The sequence below is a fragment of the Leopardus geoffroyi genome, chromosome A1, assembly GCF_018350155.1.
Source record: "Leopardus geoffroyi isolate Oge1 chromosome A1, O.geoffroyi_Oge1_pat1.0, whole genome shotgun sequence".
In the NCBI taxonomy this organism is placed as follows: Eukaryota; Metazoa; Chordata; class Mammalia; order Carnivora; family Felidae; genus Leopardus; species Leopardus geoffroyi.
In genome coordinates, this window is record NC_059326.1 from 117,994,369 (window position 1) to 118,008,866 (window position 14,498).

The following is a 14,498-nucleotide window of genomic DNA, read 5'->3' on the forward strand; positions in this document are numbered from 1 at the left end:
TTGAAGTTTCAAGATTGGCAAAATGACTCAGGAATAATTGTCTCGTAGGCAGCTGGAATTTAGAACTGGGATCTGGATGAGCATCTAGGTCTCTGTGTGTAGACATGTTGACCTGCATGGGAAATTGGGAAGGGGAGGGATGATAGTTTAGACCATGGAGATGAATTGACAGAGGAGGATGAGATCTTTGGGGATGATGACTGTGACAAAGAATACAAGGGGTGTATTAGTCTACTAGAGCCACTATAACCAAGTACCACAGACCCCGTGGCTTAAACAACAGAAACTTATTTTCTCACAATTCTGGAGGCTGGAAGTGTGAGGTCACAACGCCAACCGAATTGGTTTCTTCTTAGGGCTCTCTCCTTTACTCATAGAAGACCCTGTCTTCACATGGTTTGCCCTCTGCCTGTGTCCTGATAAATCAACCAGTGGTATTAGATTAGGGCCCACCCTAATGGACCTCATTAATTACTTTTTAAAGACCCTATCTCCAATACAGTCACATTCTGAGGCGCAGGGTAGGTTAGCATTTTAACATATGGATTTTGGAGGGATGCTGTGAGGCAAGAAGCAATACAAAGCAAGAATCAGGGGCGGGAAAGGGAGAAGAGAAGGGAGGACAATGGAGTATAGTCACCCAGAGAAACCAAAGGAGGAGAAAGGTGTGGAAATTAGGAACAAGCAGTGGGGAGGGGCGCCTGGATTAACAGCTGGTGAGCTGGTGCGCCTGAGGACTCCCTACAAGGAAGCCTTTTCAGTAGAGAGGTGGAGACCAGGCTTTGAGGGTTTGAGGCAGATGCCAGCATGGTAAGGGAGTAGAGGAGCAAGGCCAAGCAGCAAGTTTTTGGTTTCACTTCTAGACACAATAGATATTCCACATAGATATTTGTTGAATGAATATATTAATTTTCTTTCCTCCCTCCTCTGATCCTCCATGGTCCTAGGACTTGGTTTCTCTTTAGAAACTGTGAGGTGAGGCCGCATTCCAGGACCTTGGGCCCGAGTTTATTCTTTGATGTGGCTGGATCTTGAGGACAAGCCAAGGGGAAGAGAACATCTTTTCTGTGAGGAAGAGAATGAATTGCACGAACCGAACCAAATTGCATTATCAGTAAGCTGCCACATCGTAAAGAAGGGAATAGGGTGACAAGAGGTTGGAGAGGCCTTGGGGGTTATTTTGTAATTTTCCTGTCCGCCCTTCGGAAATGAAGAGGTTGTTCATTCATTCACCGAAAGAAATTTTAATGAAGCATCTACTCTGAATTGGGCACTGTGCTAAGCAAGAGGGAGATATCAGTGGAGCAAGTATGAAAGATTTATTCGCTGCTTATGTAATGCCATGTCCTGTGTTAAGTACTTGGTATACCTCCTGCCTTCAAGGACAGTGTAAGGCAGGGACTGTGCATGTAGCTTTTGCTTTTTTTCACAGATAGGGGCATGGACTAACTGAAGCCTAAGATGGTGGCTCACTGTGGGTCACAGAGTTGTATGTAAGCAACTTGGATACATCTTTTCTTCCCCGCCCTAGTTTCACCCAGGCTCCTGGGCTTCCCCCAGAGTGTAGTAAGGGGCTTGGCTTGGGGTCCTGCATGAGTCAGGCTGAGCTGGGGATAAGCACTCACAGTTCCTGCTGTTCCATCCTGTCCTTGGCCTGAGCAAGGACATAGTTGTAAAGGGACGGATGTGGGCTAGGATAATAATGCCGAGTCACTGCTGATGAAAGCCCTATGTGTTCACCTCCCCCCAGCCACCACCTGAAGGCTGTCTCCTCTGCTGTCCTTATTGTCATACTCACATCCCTCTCAGTCCCACTGAAAACAGCTGGGATTGTGTCTCATGAACCAAAAACGTGTTTCCTTCCTTCTCTGGGGCTACCTCAGGGCTACCTGAGAACACAGCCAGACTCTGAAATCTTATCCCCCAATGCCTGGGATTTCCCCTCTGGTTCCAGATAAAGGGACATACATGGGTTCTGTGAGCTTCTTTTGAGCGGGATCGTAAGGAAACAGTCCAGTGACCTCTTTCTTCTATTTTGAAATGAGGAGGAACGTGGTCACACCGGTGACCAGTGAGTCAGTGAGTATAGGGACTGAATGCTATATTTGGGTAGAGACACGGGAGGTAGAACCAAATTTGATGACTCACTCCCAGTCTAGTCTAATCTGGCAATCAGAAGCCCTAAGACTTAAGGCGTCCGTAGAGATATGTATACAAAGATGTTCATCACATTGTTTTAGTAGTAGCAACCTACATGCCCATCTGTAGGAGGTTGATTAAATCAACGATGGTTGCTTTTTACGAAAGAAATCGAAGTTGCCTTTGAACAGTGTGTGGTGAACCTATCAGGTATAGGTATAGAAAGGTGTTCAAGACCGATTGTTAGGGGTGTCTGCATGGCTCAGTCAGTTAAATATCCGACTCTTGATCTCAGCTCAGGTCTTGATCTTAGGGTCATGAGTTCAAGCCCTGTGCTCGGCTCTGCACTGTACATGAAGCCTACTTAGAGCGAGAGAAGCCGATTGTTAAGCGAATAAAGCAGGCCACAGAAAAGTGTATGTGTGTATATGTTTCTATAGCCGTGGATGTTTTCTGGAAATACACATGAGAAGCTAACTGGTTATTTCTGAAGATCAGGAATGGAGGTTTGGGTGAGGAGTGAGACATTTGCTATTCACTTTTAATATTTTAATGAACATGTATTGTTTTTATAATACAATGATAGTGATAAAAAAAAAAAAAAAAAAAAGGTGGAAGAAAGAAAGGCTTAAGGTTCCAAACCAAAGGTACTAAAACAATTCAGCACCGAATCCAGGAGTGCTGAGGGCAGGAGGAACCACAAAGTGGGGCCTGAGATGACTTTGTATGATGCAACTTTCTCTTACCCACTGCTTGCAGAGAATGCTTTGACCAGCTAAGGGTGGACACAGAGGTAGGGACTGGCAGGAAATCACTATTTGCAAGGCTGGCTCGGTGACAGAAAGTGTAAAGCAAAATCAAGGCCAAAGTTCAAATCCAAGAATAGGAATTGGAGTCTCTTATAACAATAGCTAACACGTACTGAGTACTACTGAGTACGTGCATCACATATGTATCACACTGTCATGTATCACAACACTGTCCTAATTGTTTTACTTAGCATTATTTCATTTAAATTTTCACATCAAACCCATGGGGTAGCACTGTTATTATCCCAGTTTTACAGGTAAGGATACTGAAGCTCAGAGGGTCCAAATACACACAATTAGAATTGGTAGGGCTGAGATTAGCCCAGGTCTGTCTGTTTCTAGAGGCAGTTCTCTTACCACCTCCTGAATACTACTCCATGTTGAACTCTAAGGCCCTAGGGTCCAAGAACAGGACATCCTTACCATCAAGGCACAGTCTGGATAGCTGGGGAATATTGCACTAATGTGTGTGGAATATATAGTGTCTTATATAAGGCACACATTTGGATTTAGCTGGGCTGCAAAGATGATAAGCATTTTTGGATTTTAAATTTGGGGAGATCTGAAAGTTCTGAAGTTGTAAATAAAGGCATCTTGGAGGAGGAAGGATTTAAACCATAGGTCTGGAAGGATGGATTGAATTAAGAGAGGAGTACGGAGAACATTCCAGAGAAGAGAATGCACAAGTTGTGCAGAAGTCTGCTCTGTTGTTTCAGAGACAGTGACACATCTTGCCTAATCAGCGTGAGAGTTGTGTACATGTGATAAGCGAGCTGCTGTGTGTGGGGAGGGAAAACAGAGCATCAGAAGTCATCCTGAAGGGTGAAAGCTGGGAGAAGAGTTGTAACTTAACATGGGAGGAAATCAAGAGAGTCTGAAGGTATTTTGGGGCAGTGAGGAGACACTGCAAAGTGATGCTTCAGAGAGATTAATGTGACAGAGGTGTCCAAACGCCTTGGAGTGAAAGAGGGAGCCAGGGGAAAATATCGGTGTGGGGTGACAGAGGCCTCAGCGAAGGTACTAGAGGGATGAAGCAGAAGGGTCGGGTGAAAGCTGCTGTAAAGGGAGAGAGGGAGGAGACAATAGGACTTGCTGATTGAAAAGAAACAGACTATGAAAGCAAGGGTCCAAACCAAATAGTCCTGGGCTTCAAATCCGTGTGTCCAAAGAAGGGAATGCCTATATCTGGAACAGGGAATTGGGAGAGGGTTTGCTATTGGAGGTGGGGTGGGAACAGATGATGAATTGTGTTTTCATTCCAAACCTTGCTTTTTCCTGTGACTGTAAGTCAGTATAGGGACCTTTTCTCTCTGTATTCTTGGCTATGTAATGCATAGGACTCCCTTTGTCTGGACCAGTTCATTCATTCAACAGTTCTTTATTAAGTTGTCATTATGGTCTGATTGTTGGGAACACAGCATTGAGAGCCAGAGCTGGTCCCTGTCCTCATGAAAGGCAGATATTGAGCAAGAAATTATAATGGTCCTAGTATCAGGGTGACATTTCTTCCCCAGACCAATCCTGCTCTCTACTCCCCAAGTCCGTAGCAGGCACCAACCGGTAAGGGCATTTGTCAAACATTTTACTATACATTGTATCTTGAAAAAAAAAATCATCACAACCATTTATGTATTTCTTTGTTCTATAAATATTTATTGCATGGCACTGTGGCTATGTATTTTTAGCCCTCATGCTCACTCACTAGTGGAGGAGACTGACAAGTAAACAGATAATGATAACATGGTGTAAGAAGTATAGTGAGGGATAAGCACCAGGTTGTGGGAGCAACTGGGAGGGATATGTGGCTGGCCAGGTGAGTTTCTCTGACAAGAATAATGAGGTATGGGGCATCTGCCTGGCTCAGTTGGTGGAGCATGTAACTCATGATCTCAGGATTATTGGTTCGAGCCCCACTTTGGGTGTAGAGATTACTTAAAAAAAAAAAAAAATTAAAAAAAAAAAAGGGACACCTGGGTGTCTCAGTTGGTTGAGTGTCCGACTTTGGCTCAGGTCACGATCTCATGGATTGTGGGTTGGAGCCCTGCGTCAGGCTGTGTGCTGACAGCTTGCTCAGAGCCTGGAGCCTGCTTTAGATTCTGTGTCTCCTCTGTCTGCCCCTCCCCCGCTCACACTCTGTCTCTATCTCTCAAAAATAAATAAATGTTGGGGCGCCTGGGTGGCTCAGTCGGTTGAGCGTCCGACTTCGGCTCAGATCATGATCTCGCGGTCCGTGAGTTCGAGCCCCGCATCAGGCTCTGTGCTGACCGCTCAGAGCCTGGAGCCTGTTTCCGATTCTGTGTCTCCCTCTCTCTCTGACCCTCCCCCGTTCATGCTCTGTCTCTCTCTGTCTCAAAAATAAATAAACGTTAAAAAAAATAATAAAAAAAAATAAATAAATGTTAAAAAAATTTTTTTTTAATAAATCTTAATAAAAAAAAACAAAAAACAATGAGGTGTTAGCTACACAAGGGTGGGAGTGGGCATGGGATATGTGTTCTATGCAAAAGGAACTTACAGTTCAAACACCTGGATGCTGGAGAGGCCTAGGGTTGTTGGGGGAATGATTTACAACCTAGAATTTTATACCTAGCAAAACTACCAGTCAAAATGTGAAGAGAGAACAGAAGGCAAGATATGTGCTGATATGCAAGGTCTCAAAAAATTGACCTCTCCTGTATCTCTTATCAGGAAGCTACTGGAGGACCCACTGCCAAAATCAAGATGTAAATCAAGAGAGCAGATACACGGGAATGACTACTTGGAGCTCAGGTAGGCGGGAGCTGGATCAAAAAGGGTTCTAACGGCATCGGGAGGAGTTTGGACTTGCTTGTAATGACAAAATTACCTAAAGTAATAATAGAAAGATATTCTAAAATAGTGATTTTTTTTCCCCAAACTTTGAATTCTAGGGACCCGTTTGAGCAACCTTGTGATTGGTTCCTACCAGAAACAATAGTTTTAAATCTATTTTTCCTCTGTGTTCCTTTGCAAAGAATTCTGCTGAATTTTAGAGTTTGGAAACAATTGTCCAAAAAAACCTAAAACTGTGTATAAGTACTTCTTAAACAGTCTCGTGCAATTTGGCGGGGCCTCCAGAAGCCAGGGCTATGAAAATTCCTGGAGCAGTGCACTGTGGGATAGGGGAGAGTGATATAGGGAGATGATAAAATGTTGTCACCAAATTTCATTAGGACTCTTGGCTGATCATTCTTCCATCCGCAGCAAAGGTGATCACTAGAAGAATATTTCTACTAGAACAGATCTGTTTACCAATTAAGTGTTGAAGCAGCCTTCCCCAGTGACTTCCAGACTGCCAGCAAATAAATTTTAAAAATGCAAACTTGGGGTGGGGGAAACACAGTGAGACCATAGCTCCTCTCCTACTGAGCTTTGTCACAGTTGGAATAAGGCAGGGTGTAGATGAGTGTGTGTGTGTGTGTGTGTGTGTGTGTGTGTGTGTGTGTGTGTATTCAGTGAGCTTAAAAGAAATTCATGGGTATGTTGTATGTTACATTGTAGCAGGGATCCAGTTGTTCCCTAAATCTGGAGCCAGGAGCCAAGGAGAACCTTTTCTTCATGGATTCAGCAGAAGGCTGTTTGTTTTCTTTTTGATATCTGCATTTCAAGCACTATGATAAAAGGTCAGCCCAGAAACCAAGCAGCTTGTTAAGGTGTTTGCTGGTTTTGCTAACCATAAAAAAGGGCGTTCCCCAGTTCCCCATCAGCTGGGAGAAATCCTTCCCCACCCTCTCCCGACCAATGTCTTTCCCTCCCCCTAAGCAAGTGAATTTTAAATACGGCTCTAAAGTTGTTGGCTGGTGACCTGGAAAATTCCTTTTGCTTTGTTATCGTGTTAATGGCCCATCAGTTTAAACCTCCTATCTCCAGAAACAGTTCTTTCTCCTAACTAGACTAGACTGAGGAGGTAACGGAAGTTAAAAGAAAAAATGAAAGAAAGGATTCCTATTTCTAAGGGCTTTGGGAAGATTCAAAAATGGCCAGGCCTGAATGAATGGAAGGAAGGAATTTCATTTGTCTTGATTTGTCTGCACAGCACCTAGCAAATGTAAAGGCAAGTGTAAATTAAATTAGGGTCTCTACTGGATGACTTTAGAGGAAGGTGATAACTGTTGAATGTAATATTAGCTCTACTGTGTAGGATTTTGGTGGGCACAGGTCTTCTGGAAGACCACTAATTCAGACTTATGTTAGAGATGTGTAAGCTAGTAAGTATGTAAATGTCAATCACCTTCCTTATTTTCATCTGAAAGGTACATTTAAGGGGCACCCAGGTGGCTTAGTCAGTTAAGTTCCTCTTGACTTTGGCTCAGGTCATGATCCCACGGTTAATGAGTTCGAGCCCCACATCGGACTCTGCACTGACAGTGTGGAGCCTACTTGGGATTCTCTTTTGCGTCTCCCCTACTCATGCTCACACGCATGCTCAAAATAAATAAATAAACTAAAAAAAAAAAGGTACAGTTAATAATTGTTGGGGAATCTTGTAATTGTTAGTTATAATTGTTAGTTACTATTTTTTATTATTTTTTTAATGTTTATTTTTGAGAGAGAGAGACACACACAGAGTCCAAGCAGGGGAGGGGCAGAGAGAGAAAAAAGGAGACACAGAATCCAAAGCAGGCTCCAGGCTCTGAGTTGTTAGTGTAGAGCCCAACACAGGGCTCAAAGTCGCGGACCACGAGATCATGACCTGAGAAATTGGATGCTTAACCAACTGAGCCACTCAGGTACCCCAAACCAATGGTTACTATTAACTGCATGTACCCAGTACAGGGCCCAGGACTTTTCCTGCATTGTCTCATTTCATTCTCACTGGACAGTTCCGTGAGGTAAGTACTATTATCATCCCCATTTTAGAAGAGAGGAAATGGAAGCTTAGGGAAGTGGTACAGAATCCCACTTGGGTTCTCTGTCTTCTTAGCTCATGCTCTTAACCACAACATTATGCTGTTTATAAACTACGAAGATCTAAGAAATCATAAAAAGGAAGCAGAGTGTGGCTAAATTATTCTTCCCTAGAGCATGACAGTTCACCTCGTGCTGTTCCTGCAGACCGCAAAGTTACCAAGGTATCAGGTCCTCATTGGAGGGGACAGTCCTGCATATAATGTTCTAAGCAGACCCTTGCTCCTAGCCTTTTGGATTTCTGGGTTGAGGTTTGGACCACAAGGAACTATTGTCTATCTTCAGGTCTTGGTCTGTCAGGTTCCATTTCTCACCTTCCAAAACAACACATAGATGCATAAGGAAGTCAGAGCCTTTGAACTTCAGTGCCACTCCCTTCACCTACCTCTATGGGATAGGTAGCACCTTTGGCAGTTTTCCCCTCCGAAGTGAGCTTTGTCACCTCTTCTATCAGCTGGGGCTTCTAGCTCTCAAATCCATCTTCTATCACCCAAAACTTCCACGGGGCATTCCCTGACTGAAGAGGAAGCAGCTGACCAGGTAAGAGATTGCCACTGTAATGGCATGCTGAGGACAAAGCAGCTGTGGGCAGCAGTGGAACTGTTAACACCAGCTGGAAAAACCGGCAGAGATCACATTGGCTGGGGGCCTATCTTGGATAGAATTCCCAGAGCCCAAAGTAGGCTTTTATGCTCCCCTTTTTCATATTTATTTTTATTTTTTATGAATAGAAGTCCCTTTATCTAAAAAAATTAATACACATTTGCTGTCAACAACTTAAATAATATGGTGATTAGTAGAGAAAGTAAAAGTATGCCATTAATGCAACACACTGCCCCACTGTTACCTCCACCCATATGCATCTGCCCAGTCATCACTAGAACAGTTGGGAATCTGTCCTTCCAGATGGTTCTGCTAGTTTCCGGTGTGTGTGTGTGTGTGTGTGTGTGTGTGTGTGTGTGGTGTTTACAGAAATATCAATGAGAAGATCTTGTTCTGTACCTTGTGTATCACGAGCATCTTTGGAATCTATCTGTACAGCTCTCCCCTTTTTAATAGCAGCACACTATTTCACTGTAAGATGGACCAGCAGCTTCCCTTTTTTCTAATCTCTGCTTTAACAGATCTTTCACTTCCTTGGGAACCTGTCTCAGTGCCCTTCTCTGGGTCCTGCCTCAGGGAACTGCACAAATGGGAAGGCGGTCAAAAGGTGGGAAGGGCACTGGTGGGCCCCATATGGGAGGGGGTGGGGGCGGGTGAGTATATTCTGTCCTGGCCATACTGGGGTGCACAGAAAGTTTTCTCCTCATCCTGCCAAATGGTTCCTCCGTCTGCCTGAGGCAAAACCGCACATTTTATGGGAATCATCTTTGAAAATGACCAAGGAGATCAATGCAGAGACACATAAAAGGCTGTTTTTCTTAGAGTTACACTCCATTTTGGGACCTGCACTCTGGGCATGCACATCATTGTGCTGTCAGAAGACCAGAGGCCCTTCAGGCCAGTCCCTTGCCTCCATTCAAGGCAGGTTTGCAGCCCCAGCTCAGAGTACCCCAGGCTTTTTTTCTCTGTAGCTACTCTGTGTGATTAACAACTCCGTGAGGTAGAAATTTGCTTCTTGTCACTGGAAAGACACTCCAGCTTAGAGGACTCAGGCTCTTGGCCAGATTTCCTCTCTGTACCTCCAATTCCTCATGTGTAAAATGGAGGTAATAACAGTACCCATCTAATTTGGTAGGGTTTTTCTCTGTAACTTAAATATGTGCATGGCCTATTTGGCGTATTATAAGACAGATGGCAAACACTCAGTGTTGTGAATGATTATAGGTTACTGGCTCTTCACCCTGGCTGCACACTGAACTCAGCCAGGGAACCCTCAAAAAAATGCCAGTGCACAGGCTTCATTATCAGAGATTCTGATTCCCTGGGACCGAGGTGGGATCAGGGGGATCATTGTTTTTGAAAACCACCCTGGAGAATTCTAATTTGCACTTAGGGTTGAGAGCTACTGAATTTAGTTCAGTGTTCTGTTTCTAGGTGAAGAAACTGTGAGGCCTGGAGCAGGGAAGGGACTTGCTGGGGTTATACAGCCAGACCGGAAGGACCCAGGTCGCTCACATCCTGGATGTCAATTCCCAGGGCTTGTCTTGGGGGCGGGGGGAGGGGAAATCCTCCCTGGGATGCCCTTCAGGTGGTCTTGGGGATGAGCAGGGATGCTGTCCCTGCTTCTAGTCTCTCTCTGCATAATGTTGCTGGACGTTTCAATTCATTCTTTGGTCACCAACTCAAGGAGTTTTCCTTTAGGAAGCCGTGGTTCTAGAATCTAGAATATGACCCTCTTTGATTACAGCACATACAGCATGTGAAATAATCCCATCCATCCATCCACTCATTCATTTTGAGAATCTAAGCCCCCTGGGGGCAGGGATGTTGTCTGTCTTGTTCCTGTTGTACCGGGCCTAGAACGGTGACCAGCGCTTAATTAAAAGCAACAACAACAACAACAACAACAACAAACATTAAATGACTTAATGAAGGAAATCCCAGGAGGGTAGTTGAGTATTTTATTATTTTTCTGGCCCTAGCCATCTGATTCTCATTACTCCTACAGCCAGGGAAGCCTCTCTCCGCCTTGGCGTTTTATAAACCTCGTGTGCGTACGTCGACATTTTAACCATAAATCCAGAGTTTGGGGGCTGGAAAATTCGAGGCGAGGGGATTGGGGGAGGGGGGTAAAAACCACCCGGAGGTCCGAAGCCGGGCCCTGGAATTGGCGCGGGAGGGCGGGAGGGAAACCGTCGGGCGGGAGCGCCTCCGCCCCCCGCCTGCCCCCTCCGCGGGAGATGGCCCCGGGCCGCTGCATCCATCAGAGGGGTGCGCCGCCGCCGTCTCCTCCCGTCCGCGGGAATGGAAGGCCGCGGGGGAGGGGACGCGATCCGGGTCGCGGCCCGGGGGCGGCTCCGGCAGCAGCCCCTTCATTCCGGCCGCGCGCACCCCCGGAGGTGGCGCCTTGGGGAGGCTGTATTTTTTTTTTTTTTTTTTCTCGGAGCCGCAGGGGAGTAGGGGGGGGTGGGGGGGAGGGAACCCTGTGTGTGTGTCCCTTTAAGAGCCGGAGCGCTGCCCCCGCCTTGCAGGCGCCCGGAGCCTCACAAAAGAACAGGATGTTGTTGATTTGTCACCAAACCACAGAGAGGAAATGATTGTAAATTTCCTTTAAACATCCCCACCGCGCTCCGGCCGCCCCCGCTTCCTCCTCCGCCGCCCCCGCCTGGCCAGGCGCAGCGGGGCCTCGGCGCTCCCGCGGGGCACCCGCTCCCTGGCCTTCCCGGTCAGGCCACAGGCCCCGGGCCGGCTCCGGGGCGCCTGCTGGAGCGGCCCCCCGCCCCCGCCGCGCCCCCACTCGCGTTCCAGCTGATTTCTTCTGATTTTTTTTTTTTTTTTTTTTTTTTACACAACAGCTGTTGGAAGCGCCTTAGGGGACGCCCACCGTGTTTAGCCTTACTACTGACCTGCTGAGGCAGGAATCATTAGCTCTGGTGCTTGGGTGGAAACTGAGGCCCAGGGAAGTTCCCTGAGTAGCAGAAAGTCACCAGCTCCTGAAACCTCTTCAGGGCTCTTGGAACACCAGACAGATTTGTTTCACCCCCGAGCTTATGTTTGTAAGCGGTGCGCCATACAGCCGTGGGAACATTCTAGAAATTCCCACTTATCAAAAGTGGCAGTGTCTCAAAGCAACAGTGACCTCAAACGAGGTTTTTTATGAGGAGCATCCCCCACCATGTTCAACTGGGCACCCTTCTTCAAGGAGCTGTTTGGGTCTCCGTTCCATCTGTGCCTTTGTGCATCCTTATGCCTCCTCACACCCTTTCCCATTGTTTGCAATGATTTTTTGAAACCCTCTGGTGGAGTTCATGTTTGCTCTCAACCTGCAGTCCGTGGTCGAGTGGTCAAGTCTGGCTGTGGTGCAGAGAAAGGCTCCGTTTGCTGTACAGAGTGTTCTTTTGGAGCAATTAATGCTTATGATTCCGGCATTGGCTGCAATGGAGTTCTTGGCTTGAATATTCAAAGCAGCAGATAATGCCCCAGGCGCTGTGCATTCTCTCCTTTCTTCCTCACATAGCCCCCTTAGACCTTGCTGGGGGCTTTCATACACGTGAGGAAACAGGTTCAGGGAGGTTGAGGAGTTGGACCAGCTCACACAATGTTTCCTTATTCTAATTACTGGTGGTGTCCTTCTTTGGCCCTTTAAAATTGATTATTTGGTTAAGAGAACAGATAGTGAAGGAAGCACAGGGTATTTTTGTTGGGTCCTTTCTCACCTTAACCCTTGGGGAACTCTAGGCCATATCTCACTTTCTGCAAAAAAGCATTTGAGTGATTCATACTGTCGGGCTGCAGTCTTCCCTTTGGGGCCTGATGAGGTCCTGAGTGGTTTGGAGGAAGAGGGGGACTGGTGTAGGGTCTGAGTTCTTTCCATTCTACTTGAATGGAAAGCAAAAAACATTATCTGGTACTGGATTCCTAAGGCTGAATAGTCCCTCATTTCCAAGACCCCCAATTCTAAACTCTAAGGGGTGGTGAGGCGGACAGGGGTTGGGGGAAGGGAGGGTTGTGTTTGACTGCAGATATCATCGTGTCCTATGAGAACACTTAATGTTTTATCATGTCCCTGCCATGGACCATGCCCCGAGGCCGTGTGCTTTCTCATTTGATGCTAAGAAGGTCCTAAAGGATGAAAAGTAGATACCCAGAGAGGTTGTACATCTAGGAATGGTATAGCTGGGGTTTGCAGCCCTCTGCACAGGGTCCCTTGTGTCTGTGCAAGAGGAAGTTACCCAGGCGTGCCAGAAATGGGACTGCAGTGCTTGTCTTCAGTCAGTGCAGAAAGCCACGAGGGTCCTGGGTGCTGGTGGATTTTGGAGAGAGAAATGCAGTGGCCTTTGGCTCCTTTGTGCTGCAGCTGTCTGCACTTCTTCAACTCTGAGCACATTTGTCGATGGATTTCCAGAGCCACTGCGGTATCTCCACCTGTCCTTTTTGCTTTTATAGATTGCCAGTCACTGGGGCATCCGGGTCCTGAGCATTGGGGGGGGGAGAGCCATCTGCTTAATTATTTCCATTCCCCAGACAAGGAACACAGGACACCAACATGCTGAGCTGTTGGTCTGGGCAGGCTGGCTTGAAGCAGAACGAGACAGCAGGAGTTAGGGCCCTCAGCCTCTACCACTGCTCAATTCTAGGGAAGCAGGAACCAGAGGGTAGGTCATCCGATGTCTCTTGGCCTCGGTTTCCTAGCCTGTGTAGAACTTTGGCCAGCGTGGTCTCTGATGGCTCTTTCAGGCCTCATCATCCAAAGAATAGCTTCTATTTACTTATTCAGTTAATATTTATTAAACATCTACTGTATGCCAGGCATCCCTGCTGAAGGTGCTGGAGATACAGCAGACTACAAAACAAAAGCTCTGCCTTCTTGGGGTTTACCTTTTAGGTGGAGACAAAAAAAAATTAAACACGCAGATATATAAAATGTCAGATAGTTCTTAGTGCTATGGAAGATAAAGAACGTAAGAGGGGGATGTAGTGTGTGTGTATGGAAGGAGGAGCTAGTGTTTTATTTAGGGTCTTAAGGGAAGGCTCACTGATAAGGTGGCACTTGAGAAGGAAGAAAAAAGTGAGCCATACTACCTTCTGAAGTTTGCTTTAGGTAGTTGGGATGGCAAAGATAAGAACCAGGAGATGGGAGTATGCTGCATAGCACTTACAGTGTGTCAGACGCTGTGCTAAATGCATTATGTTATTTAATCCTGTTATCACTGTATTTTATTTGAAGAAGCTGAGACTCAGAGAGGTTCAGCGATTTGCCCAAGGCCACACAGCTAGTGGGTAGTGGAGCTGAAATTCAACTGCTTGTCTTAACCGTCATGCTGCTTCCCACTCAGGGACTCTTTTGGAACTAGTGTTTAATTCATGACCTAGTTCTTTTGATTTCTTGGGGATTAAGTGACAACTGTGGCAGTGACTCCTGGTCCCTGAGTTGCCTGTGTTGGGGAAAGAGCTCAGGGCCTGCAGTTCCTTTTTGTGAGTGGAGAAAGGTAATATGTTTGATTCTGGAAAACCTCATGTTGTGTTTATGGCAAAAGGGTGAAAAAAACACCTTCAGATTAGTGTAAACAAGAGAAATGGGAGAATGGGGTAGCCTGAATCCCTCCACCCCCCTCCTTCGCTTTAATTTCCCCATGTTGGGCTCAACACAGCATGTTGTATTATACAGCGATAATTAAAACACTTGGATTAGTGAGCTGAGATTTATAGGGCAAACAGGAGCCAGAGGAGAAACGACAGTCATGTCTTTTATTTGCAGGCAGATATCCAAATTGCCACTTGCTTCCTTTTTCTTCCTGACACTATCACCTACTCTGCTTAATTAGATTCTTTTTTTTCTGTATCATTTCCAACACCCGCTCAGCCTGCTGTTCAGCAGCGAGTTTAGGGAGCTGCATACTGAACCCTTTCCCACAGCCCAGGGAAGAAGAGTCAGGAGCAAGGCAAATAAAAGCCAAGGAGGGTGCCTTGGCATCAGGCTTTGGAGCCCACCTGTCTGTCAGCATCGTAGAGCAGCCCAGG

General features: G+C 46.2%; 1 long non-coding RNA gene across 5 annotated transcripts in view; it reads left to right on the forward strand.

Moving 5' to 3' along the window:
- Window positions 1-14,498, forward strand: part of LOC123605402 — a 342,862-nt gene that overhangs the window by 16,052 nt on the left and 312,312 nt on the right. For all 5 annotated transcript variants that reach the window (XR_006715751.1, XR_006715750.1, XR_006715748.1 and 2 more), the window contains exon 3: window positions 5,637-5,717. This is a non-coding gene — a long non-coding RNA (uncharacterized LOC123605402). The remainder of the gene's footprint in view (window positions 1-5,636; window positions 5,718-14,498) is intronic.